Raw genomic sequence first — 12031 nt, forward strand, 5'->3', positions numbered from 1 at the left:
TTGCTAATTCATGAAACTGAGAGGGATGATGCTAGAGAGAAGGATTAATTGTTAGATCTACATAAATCTTGAAACTCGTGGAACAGATTAGATTTGCCATGGATTTTCAACCTAGAATAAAAACTAAAACATTGCATTTTAATGCCAAAGAGAAGGACTAGTGTGATCGAAACAATGACAAGTTTAACCAGTTCACATCCTATTTAACCTTGAATTAATCCCCTCCCAACTGTTGATACCACGCAAACTTGTATTCAAATAGAAAGGGATGTTGTACCCTTTGCATCCATGCCTAGTTGCACGATGAATGCATAAGCCATATGTGAAGTGTTTGGGGCCAATGTCACCTCCATTGGTGGGGCCTTTGAACCAATTAATTCACCCGATTTTTAAGGTCTAGCAGATTGGCCCACTGTTACGATTGAAATCAATTGAATGAACCTCATGGCACGGGGAGATAATTTTATGATTTTGGTTTATGTCCAAAATTTCTTGCCTCAACATTGCCCTTATTAGGAAAGTTTCTTCACAACCATGTTAAAATGCTTGATAATGTTATAGATGGCAATCTCTTAGAATTTCTCTAAATGAAAGGCAATCTTATTCAATATTTTGAAGTTGGAGTATCCTCTCTCACTCTTTAATTTGATGATTTGTTTTATTACAATCATCGAGACCCCTAAAACTGTTATTTTCTTTATGTCTTTGTTAAAGGAATATCCAATCTTTCCCATAGAGCCAAATATTCAGCTTGATTGTTAGTTGAAGTACCCAATCCTGAAGAATATTTTATCTTTGTTCGTTCTTCGGGAAAAGGGTCACTCCACGTGCTCGTGCCATCTCTATAAATTTAATGATTTTTAAATAAATAAAAAAGAGAATAAAGTAGAATATATCTGAAGTAGTAGTCCAACATAAGTTGTGAAGACTTTGATCTGAAATATAATGCAAAGAAGGTAATTCAAGGTTTAAATGCTTGTGATAGCCATTTTTATTATTTATTTAATATTGTATTATTGTAATTTATATCTCTATGTTGATTAAGTATATTATGTTTATATATTTTTAATTAATTAATTAGCCAATAACCATTTGGTTATAAATCATAAAATTGGATCAAAGAAAATAGGGAGAATGTTTAAAAATTATTATTTAATTAATTATCCTTATTATCTTGTGATTATAAGTTATTTATAGTTTGTGTTAGCTCAAGTGGTCTAGCACATAAAGTTTTTTATATTATTGCTAGTTAGTGTTGAACACAATTTTGACTCTCTTCGATTCCCCATAAAAGTAAATTTTAAATATTAGTATGATTAAATTTAATTAATTTTTTAATTTTATTTATTATTATATTTACAAAATCTATAGTTTATATTATGTTTATTCATCTTATTTATAGCCATAGTCTAATGATTATGCTATTTTGCCTTGAAAGTTATGGAAACTCCCATCATACTTTGAAAAAATTTTGGCACCCAATTTTGTAAATCCAAGTAAAAGTTGTCAAACTTCATAATTTGAGGTGCTTTAGAAGTTTTTTTATGGTGTTGAACCCATTTCCACCATCAAAAATATGATTTAAACACTGCCTCTACAAGATTTTTTGATTTTTTTTGCCCGGATTCCGGCGACTTTTGGTCATTCAGGAAATTCCTCCGACTCAGTAGACAACTCCTTATTTATATGGTAGAGTTTAACTAATAGATAAAATGACCCTTTCCTTGGAATTTGGGATACAATTGTAGGTGAGATTGTAATTTATTATTATTTACCGTTTCCCCATAAAAAGAAAATTTTAAATATTAGTATGATTAAATTTAATTAATTTTTAATTTTTTTATCATTATATTTACTAAATCTATAGTTTATATTATGTGTCTTATTTATATGGTAGAGTTTAAATAATATACAAAATGACCTTTTCTTAGGTGAGATTGTAATTTACTATTATTTAAAATGCGTTTTTAAATGTATAAACGAATTCATAAATAACTTTGCACGAGCACCGCTGCTTCCTCTGTGAGCATCCCCCTGAAAACCCTCCTCTCAGCCATGGCTCCAGAGGGAGGCTCTGAGCCTCCTTCCTCCCTCCTCCCCAAGCTCCTAGCCTTCAAGTAGCTGGTGGGCGAATGTAGCAAGTGCCCAATTTCAGCCTCACAGCAGAAGTTTGTCAAGAAGATAGGAAACAATCCCGACTGTCGCCCTTCCAGTTGAAGAACCCTATCGTGTTGCCCTGAATATTGCAGAAAGAGGACTCATTGGCCAGTTCGTTGGGTTATGACCATCACCAAGAGCCATCGAATCGTGGGTGCAACGCAACCGGAGACTGCTAGTCTCAGAAGGAATAAAATGTCATTTCGTCGGTAAGGGTTACTTCGTTTTCATTTTTTACTGCATTGAAGATAGGAACCTCATTTTTAGAAATGGGCCATACTTCATGGGACCCCAGGGCTTGTACCTGAGAAAATGGACTCTGGACTTTGATCCAGCCCAAGATGTGCCCTCAGTTATTCCTGTTTGGGTGCACCTCCCCCATTTACCCTTGCACGGTTGGAGCCCGAAGACTTTAGAAACCATTCAAAACACCCTTGGAAAATACATTGACAGAGAAGACATGAAGGGAAAATACTCTTATGCCAGAATCTGTGTCGAGGTAGATCTAGAAGTTGGGCTTCCAGAAGCTATAAAACTAACAGTGGCAGATTGGTCACATGTGCAAGAACTGGATTACAAACAACTACCCATCAAGTGCAAGCATTTCCATGTATACGGGCACTTTGCAAGAAACTGTAAAAGGAAAACCGAAGAAGAAGCAGAGAAAATGAAAGGAGACCAATGGACAACAATGCAAAAAACAACCTCATTAAAGCAGCACAACAAACCGAGAGGAAAAGGGGCACAAGCAGGAACCAGTGTGCCATCCACAGAACTACAGCCGGAAGGGGCAGTACCCCCTAGAATAGACCTTCCCTCAAACTCCTTCGTAGCTCTCAGCACACAAGAAGAAACCCCTGTTACGGAAAGTGATGCAGAACAGCAGGAAAACCCCTCATTAATCGAGGAAGGAAACGCAGGGGCCTCCCTAGCCCAAAACGACTCCCTAGAAAGAGGATCTCCACCATCCTCTTATGTAGACATGATAAGAAAGAAGCCCTTGGAACTAATAGGCTCATCGGAAGAGGAGACAATTGAAAGACCCTTGAAGCGGGCAGGGAGGAAATCCCTCAAGGAAGTAAGAGAAGAAGAAGCAGAGAGGCAAAAAATGCAAGGAAGTCAGTCCACTCTAGAAATGTCCATAAGTCAAAACACGAGAGCACAACCACCAAAGGGAGGCCTCTCTTCCATTACCCCAAATAAATAATGTGTATAGTCTCTTGGAACTGTAGAGGCTTGGGGAACCACATGAAGGCTGCAGCTGTTAAAGATCTCATGAAAATAGAAACCCCAAAGATACTCATGCTCCAAGAGACAAAAATAGAAGGGGAAGCCCTTCTTGAGTTAAGCAGAATGACCTGGAAGACTGTTATAGACATTTTTGTTCCTTACAGCATTGAGCATGAAATGTCCATAATCCAAGGGATCCAAAGTCCCTAAATGAGTTGTTCCTACCCCTAAAGGAACAAGGTCAACCAATGACAGCTTCTCCCAGAAGTTCTCCACCAAAAACAACTCAGAAACAGTCAATTCAGGATCAATTCAGAGGCTCCACTAGCTGTCTGCGCTGAAATGCAGAGAGTACACTGGCTAGGTGCACTGCAACGCAGGTAGAAGCACTACCAGGGTGCGCTGAGCGGAAAATGACAAATAGAAAGTTCATTCAACGAGGTGGAAAGACCCTGGAAGATTCCAGAATCTTCCTCAATGACACTTGCCTCAATGAATTCGACTAGTGATGAGTAAGAGGTTCTCAACCTCCAAGTGGAAGCAAGAACTGACAGAGAGAAGCCACAAGTCAAAACATAAGCTGAATCATCCTCTCTGCTTACAAATATATATATATCTCTCACCCAGAGGTTCAGGAGGCTGGAATTTTGTACTTTGCAGAGAATTGTTGTTGGTTTGAGATTGAGATTAGTACATTGGGTGATTTATGCTTTGTTGGAGGAGAGGAAGGGATTCTTTTGCTGGGAGGTAGATGCTGGATCGAGACTCATTTGGTTGTATCTCCTCTTGAACCTTGTTATCATATCAATAAAGCTACTTGAGTTTCTCCTATATGCTTGTATTTCAATGATGTTTTGTTATATTTTCATATTTAGTTTATATCTGATCCTAAACTAGTTATGAATGTGAATCTATATCTTTTGTGTAGTTTTCCTCTCTTGTGATCTTGCAGGAATTGGGTGAAGCTGGACCAGTGAAAGAGAAGGCAGCGGGAAGCGAACGAAAGAGAGAGAGTGATTGGATCGACAAACTAGCGGAAGACACCGGTTAGTTACATCCTTCTTTCTCTATTTGCATCTCATAAAGAAGAATACTCAGATAGCTTTACTTGTTTGTTGCTAAGGCACTATCACCTCTTAGAGCGGGATAAGGGCATTCCGAATTGGATACTTTTCCCAACAACAAATTGGCGACTCCGCTGGGGAGAGTATCTTGTTAGTTTATTTGTGTTTCTATTGCTATTCATTTCATAAACTCAAGAGTGCCGAATCGAACTGCATTTGCTATTTACAAATGCAAAGTAGAGATCAGCTACTCTAGTCCACTCACTGGGCCTGTTTATGATCTGAACAGCTGATCCACAAGTGCTCTAACAGCCCTTTGTGATAGATCTTAGTCCTCCTATAAATCATCCTCCTAATTGTACCTAATTGATAGCTTTTATCCGGCCAAAAACCGTAGATTAAACTGCAAACCGTAACCCAGAACCCAGAAACAACTCTCATTTCTGCTTCAGCGCAGACTCTGTGAAGAGGTTCTGCATTTCAACGCAGGTCCCGTGAAGGCTACCTGCGCTGAAGTTCAGATTCTCTGTGTTGAGGGTGCGCTGATCAGTCTTTGCCTTGTGCAGCTGTGGTTCCCTGCTTCCTTTTGCTCAGTTTTATCTCTGTTTTTTGCAGCCTGTTATCAGTCAGTGTACCTATCTGAAACCCCTTTTCTTTGCCTCAATTCCGCCTCGGTTGTATAAAGAAATTGTATTTGTTCTTTGTGTATTTATTACATCATTTGTTGTTTCCCATTACAAAAGTAAACTAGTCATACTGTCGCCCCTAGATCTAGACCTGTCGTAAGTGTCGTTTTGATCTTAGGAGTGAGTTTGTTTGTTGTTCACAGTTGATTTAGCTTTTACTTTTGTCTTTTGGTTTGAATTTATGCATTTCAAGTGTCGAAACAAGTAAATCATAAAGTGTCGTAATCATCTTTTTGATTTCGAAAAAGGAACTTGTTTGTGTTTTCACTTGAAATCGAATTCAAATTTGTACAACAGCTTTCTTTTTAGGCATCAATATTAAGAAAGTCAAAACAAATACATGCATATGTGCATTTGCACTTTGACAGTTTGTATGTTGATTTAGGGAAAAGTGCATTACTGTGTGCTCTATGCTCTTTGAGAAAAGATGGTGTCTTTCTTTTCCCTTTGTAGCTAGGATTTTGATTGTTGAAAAGATATAAAAGCTTGCTTATCATCTTTAGACTGCATTTAGGAATTGTATCATACATCTCGTGGTGATCCAAAAAGGCAAACTTCTAAGAAAGATCAACCTAAAATAAATTGAATGAACTTAACAACGCTTTGTAACATAACGCACAACATAGAGGTCTAGGCTAGAGACGTGTTCCGGTGTCATAAAACCTGGTCACAGTCGCCTCACTGATGGTTGGGTGATTCCTCCTGAGAGACGATAAGTGCCAGTACGGATTGTGCTCCCACGTACCGTCGCGTATATATTGGGAGAACCCTATAGGAATAAGACCTTTATCCATAGGAAGCCGTGTCGGCCGCCCTACTGATCGCAATGCACTAAACACAGCATTCAGGAAGATTGACCGCCCGTACCCTAAAAAGTATTCTGCGGTTTTGCGAAAAGTTTGGCACACCCTCTACCTAGAACTCCAGAGCAGTTCCTTTTGGCCTTTTTCAGACTCTATAACAGAAAAAGTCCATCCGAGCATTTGTCACTTCGGGCTCGTTAAAACATCGAAGGAGACTAGAGTCATCTTTAGCTTTTTCTCGACTCTTTAAAATTGAAAAAGCAAGTTGTGTCTAAGCGTCATTAAAAATTTACTTTAAACGGAACAATCACCCCTTTTTCCTGCGTTGATCCAACCAACCAATGGAGCCCACCAACCAAGGAATTCCCCTTGGTGGAAATCCTAGTCCCTTCTCCTCTTGGGGAGATGTTGGTGCGCCCCATATGGCCACATTGTCGCTTCCAGGACTGAAAATTGGCCTGCCGGTCTGGCTCTTCTCAACCAATGTCGTTCAGAACACCACTATTCCTGAACAGTTGAATCAACAATGAGACGGGTCCAGAATTTCCCACCAACCTTCTACTTCCTATAATTCTTCCTCTCTTCCTTCCTCTTCGCGTAACGGAACTGGCAAAACAAAAAACCAAGTTCCTAAGGAGAAGAAGGAAAAGAAGAAGAAAGAGAAAAAGAAGAAGGAGCCAAAGGCAAATAAGGGAAAACAAGTGTCGTCTGATGAAAACCCACACACAGCACTGACCAGGCCTAAATCGCCATGTGTCATCTGCAAGGGAGACCACTTTCATAGAGATTGTCCCTGCATCCCTCGGATACTAAGGGACTGGTCTCCCCGTTTGCACAATCCGGTGTCGTCAACCTCTGATAGCCATGTTGAAAGTACACCGTCAACTAGCGAAAGTGAAGTCCTTGGACAAAAAGGGAGGGATAGACCTCCCTGTAGAATGTGCGAAGGCAACCATGCCCTCCACCGTTGTCCCTTCTTAGACGAGGCTAAAAGAGTCTTGGAAGATCATCTGGTTTCACCGTTACGACTTCCTCCTGGATATCAAAAACTCTCGCCAAGTCCTTCGTTATTTGAGAATCCAGCTGGCCCGCTCAAGTGGTCAGCTGAAGTGTCTATCATTGAGGATAAACCGATTGAATCCATACCCGACGAAAGTCAAAAGGTCGAGGCGGCAGTTGACCTAGTCTTGCCTTCAGAGGATTTATCTTCGAATGATACAGTCACTGAAGAGGATAAGGATTACACCATCCAGATTCTTTTCATCAACACAGACTCCGACGAACACGGGGGCAATGCACCCATTCCTTTATCGCAGGAAGGAAGTTCATCAGAGTGATATCCGGCCGTCTATTCGGTCCCACCACCAAGCAACCTAGTTGTATCCTTCGACTGGAACCAACTAGGCAGACCCCGGTTGCCAGCCAGCATACCATTCAGAATTATCGTTCAAATATATAGAATGGTAATGGCTGGCACCATCATTGATGAGGGGGCATCTGTGAGTATCCTTTCCTATATTGCTTGGAAAGCGCTTGGTTCGCCAGCGCTTTTGCCTAAAATGAGAAATCTGACAGGCTTCGATAAAGGAACCAGTCGACCTTTAGGGATCCTCCCCAATGTGCCCATAACGTTGAAAGGGAAGACCGTTCAAATGAATGTGATGGTCGTTCAAGGACCCTTGGATTATAACCTACTCCTTGGACGAGACTATATATATTGCATGGGAGCTATCATCTCCTCACTCTTTAGAGTAATGTGTTTTCTGCATGAAGGAAGAGTGGTCAAGCTTGTGGACCAGCTTTCATTTCCCGGATCACGCATCGCAAATAGTCACATACCATCCCCAAATGGTCTCTTCACACAAGAAATGTTTCAACCCATGGTCCGTCCTCCCGATGAGTGCGAGTGATTCGGAAGGATATGACTGGAACCCAGGGGGCATGCATCCTGGTCTACTTCGGCAGAAAAACTTTGGGTATAGGGTAGGTTTCCACGGGAGAATATGACTAGTTCGTACCCCGTCCGTGATTGGAAGAAGGGTTGTTCTAGAATAAGATTCTCTTGTCAAAGTTATGTGGGTTGGCATAGCTAAGTCACTCACCTTTGTCTGCTTCGGTAGGCATCGCCGAAGAAGTGTTTTGTTTGCACCGCGAATAGAACAATCTTTGGGTAACCTGTAAGAGGTAGTACCCTTCCTGATAAAATGAATGTTTTGTCAGCTCGAATAAAGGGTGACCCTTCTTGATAAAACAAATGTTTTGTCAGCTTGAATAGAGGGAGACCTCGAAACTCTGTTTTATACCTGGGGGCATGCAAACCTTTTGGAGTGCAAGCAAGGGGCGGCTATTTATTTTTTATATTTTTAGGTCTTCCCTTTAAACCTGTAGGTCTAACCCTTTAAACTCGTAGGATTAGTCGTTTTCGAACTTGCATAAAGAAAGGATGTGGGGAAAAAATCTAAAAGTTGTCATTTTTATATGAGACATTCTTATCATATGACTGGAATCGAGTAGTTTTATCATATAGTTCATGCTCGTTAAAAAATAAACATAAAATCGAGCAGTTTTAGCACATAGTTCATGCTTGTTAAAAAATAAACATAAGATCGAGCAAGTGTTTCAACCTGCGTTTAAGCTCGTTAAAAAATGAACTACCCGGTAAACAACCACTGCGAATGTAGAATTATCAGCCATTAAAGCCTTGGTCGTGTTTGCACCGTCACCTCCACTTTTCCATTGGCCGATCATTCACCTCCATTTGATTGTTTACCCTTTTTGAGGAACAGCTGCGAAGAGTGATTTCACTAGCCATCCTTGTGACACTGCCGTGATTGGAAAATTCCAAACCTTACTTGGAATCAACTGCTAACCCGTTTATCACTCGTTCCTCAAAAGACGAGTCTTCTTTAAGCTCTTTTCATCTGACTCGTAAAATATGAAAAGATTGTCGAGTTTTGGCCTTCTAGCTCGTTAAAGTGACCGGAAGTGCTATCCCTCCTCTAGATTTTAATCTTTTTAGACCTGAGGGATTATTGCACAAAATTATCGAGCGCTTGTTTTTTTCGGCTCGTTAAAACTATCGAAAACTCATCCCTTCTGTATTGTTTTATACTTTTTCGGAATTAAGGGATTAGATGACGAAAAAGGAACTTTGGAGTTACCTTTACGTACCTTTTCAGACTCTCTCAAATTGAAAAGGACCGAGTTATCTTTGTCGTTAGACTCGTTAAAAAGCATTAATAGCGAAAAACTTGTCTTTAGACGAGAACAAGTTTCACTATCGCTAGGCTCGTTAAAACATAGCGATGGGTTTGCCCGAAGGGAAAATTATAGAACAAGCATATGCTATCCTCCTCAAGCTTGACAAAAATAAAGAGGTACTGGTTAGAAATGACTGGGGAAAAATTGGGAAGAAACTCAAAGAACTTTTATTGGTAGCAAGTCGCTCTTGAACATGACACTTCCACTCCGTGCCTCAGTCGGGTTGGGTTGTTTCATTCACCGGTCACATAGCCATGGTCTCACCGTACCATCCACCATTGGGGTAAATGCTACCGGTCCATCACACAAGTGTCGCCGATATGTTCAAGAGAAGTCATCCAGAGAAGTCAACCATGTCCCATCCACTACCATACATTATCCTTCATCCTTTCATGACCGCCACCCTGAACCATATATCATCAGATCGTTTTCACCTCCATCACAATCATTTGCTCCGTTCCGTGTCACTGATGTGGGATACATTAAGGCCCTCCTTTGACAGATCGCTTCTTGTCGACATCAGCTCATTATCCAAGAAGTTGATCTAGGAACACCCCCTTCAGTACTTTGAATCTTGCATGCCTCAATGGCAAGTTTCTCACTTCCGGCGACAGGTATACATCAATGACCTTCCACCGGAAGATTTTGCGTGGTGTTCGACGCCAAGTCCTTTATTCACACCACATGAATTGTACTGCAGTAACTTGAGGGCCATTATCATTATCGGTGATTCCTCTCGCGCTTGTTAACAGTTTACATCATTGACTGGTAATCAAGTGATGTCTTTCCATGTTCGACTTCAGAACATTTCTCACATGGATCGACTTGTACTTAGAGTGAAGATTGAACAATATTGAAGACCCCGGATCTAGTTTCATCCATCCGGGCTGCGATAGATATTCAAGAAAAATAAAGACATTGACATGTACAGCATTGCAGCAGATAATCATCCTACCAAAAGGATGATGATTTCGTCAAAATCACCAGTCTACCATCAGACGATTGTCTGTTCTATGTACAAAAAAATGAATTTATAAAGCTGAGCATGGGAATGCCCGCCTCAGCTAGATCATGAAAGCAGCATGAAAAATAATGTATTGTATTGTATCTTATTACAGGTCTCCTCCCTGCATTGGAAGAACTTCGGATCCTCCTAATAAAGCATTTCACCCGATAAACGGCCTCATACTTTAGGGGGCAACTGCTATAGACATTTTTGTGCCTTACAGCATTGAGCATGAAATGTCCATAATCCAAGGGATCCAAAGTCCCTAAATGAGTTGTTCCTACCCCTAAAGGAACAAGGTCAACCAATGACAGCTTCTCCCAGAAGTTCTCCACCAAAAACAACTCAGAAACAGTCAATTCAGGATCAATTCAGAGGCTCCACTAGCTGTCTGCGTTGAAATGCAGAGAGTACACAGGCTAGGTGCACTGCAACGCAGGTAGAAGCACTACCAGGGTGCGCTGAGCCAGAAATGACAAATGGAAAGTTCATTCAATGAGGTGGAAAGGCCCTGGAAGCTTCCAGAATCTTCCTCAATGACACTTGCCTCAATGAATTCGACTAGTGATGAGTAAGAGGTTCTCAACCTCCAAGTGGAAGCAAGAACTGACAGAGAGAAGCCACAAGTCAAAACATAAGTTGACTCATCCTCTCTGCTTACATCTATATATGGATCTCTCACCCAGAGGTTTAGGAGGCTGGAATTTTGTACTTTGCAGAGAATTGTTGTTGGTTTGAGATTGAGATTAGTACATTGGGTGATTTATGCTTTGTTGGAGGAGAGGAAGGGATTCTTTTGCTGGGAGGTAGATGCTGGATCGGGACTCATTTGGTTGTATCTCCTCTTGAACCTTGTTATCATATCAATAAAGCTACTTGAGTTTCTCCTATATGCTTGTATTTCAATGATGTTTTGTTATATTTGCATATTTAGTTTATATCTGATCCTAAACTAGTTATGAATGTGAATCTATATCTTTTGTGTAGTTTTCCTCTCTTGTGATCTTGCAGGAACTGGGTGAAGCTGGACCAGTGAAAGAGCAGGTAGCGGGAAGCGAACGAAAGAGAGAGAGTGATTGGATCGACAAACTAGCGGAAGACACCGGTTAGTTACATCCTTCTTTCTCTATTTGCATCTCATAAAGAAGAATACTCAGATAGCTTTCCTTGTTTGTTGCTAAGGCACTATCACCTCTTAGAGTGGGATAGGGGCATTCCGAATTGGATACTTTTCCCAACAACAAAGACCAAATTTGGGATAGCCATAAGCGCAAGGGGAACCTCAGGAGGACTTGCCACAATATGGATGGAGAATCTGTTCTAGCTAGAAAATTCCTTTGAGACTCAACACTGGATTTACACCAAACTTAAACATAAAGCAAGTAAGCTCACTCTCACCTTGTTTAATCTTTATGTTCCTATTCTTTACCTTGAGAAAAAAGAGTGTTGGCAAACACTTATCGATTTTGTAGAATGTTATTCTCCCATGAACATTGTAATAGCAGGAGATCTAAACATCATTCTCGACCCAAAAGAAAAAAGAGGGGGTAACAATAGCAGAGATCCATTGCTACCCCTTGTGGAGGACATAATTCAGCAATGGGATCTTCTTGATCTTAAACCCAAAAAGGGGAGATACACTTGGACCAACAACAGAATAGGGGCAGCTCACATCTCAGCCAGGCTTGACAGATTCCTAGTGCAGAGCACTCTTTTGATGGATAAGAGAATAGTATCAACGAGAATCCTACCAAAGCTCACCTTGGACCATAAACCCATCCTCTTACAACTGGACGAGGAAGAAAACCTAGGGCCTATACCATT

The sequence above is a fragment of the Pinus tabuliformis genome, chromosome 6, assembly GCF_031772625.1.
Source record: "Pinus tabuliformis cultivar Carrire ecotype Pingquan chromosome 6, CPIR1, whole genome shotgun sequence".
NCBI classification, from domain to species: domain Eukaryota; kingdom Viridiplantae; phylum Streptophyta; class Pinopsida; order Pinales; family Pinaceae; genus Pinus; species Pinus tabuliformis.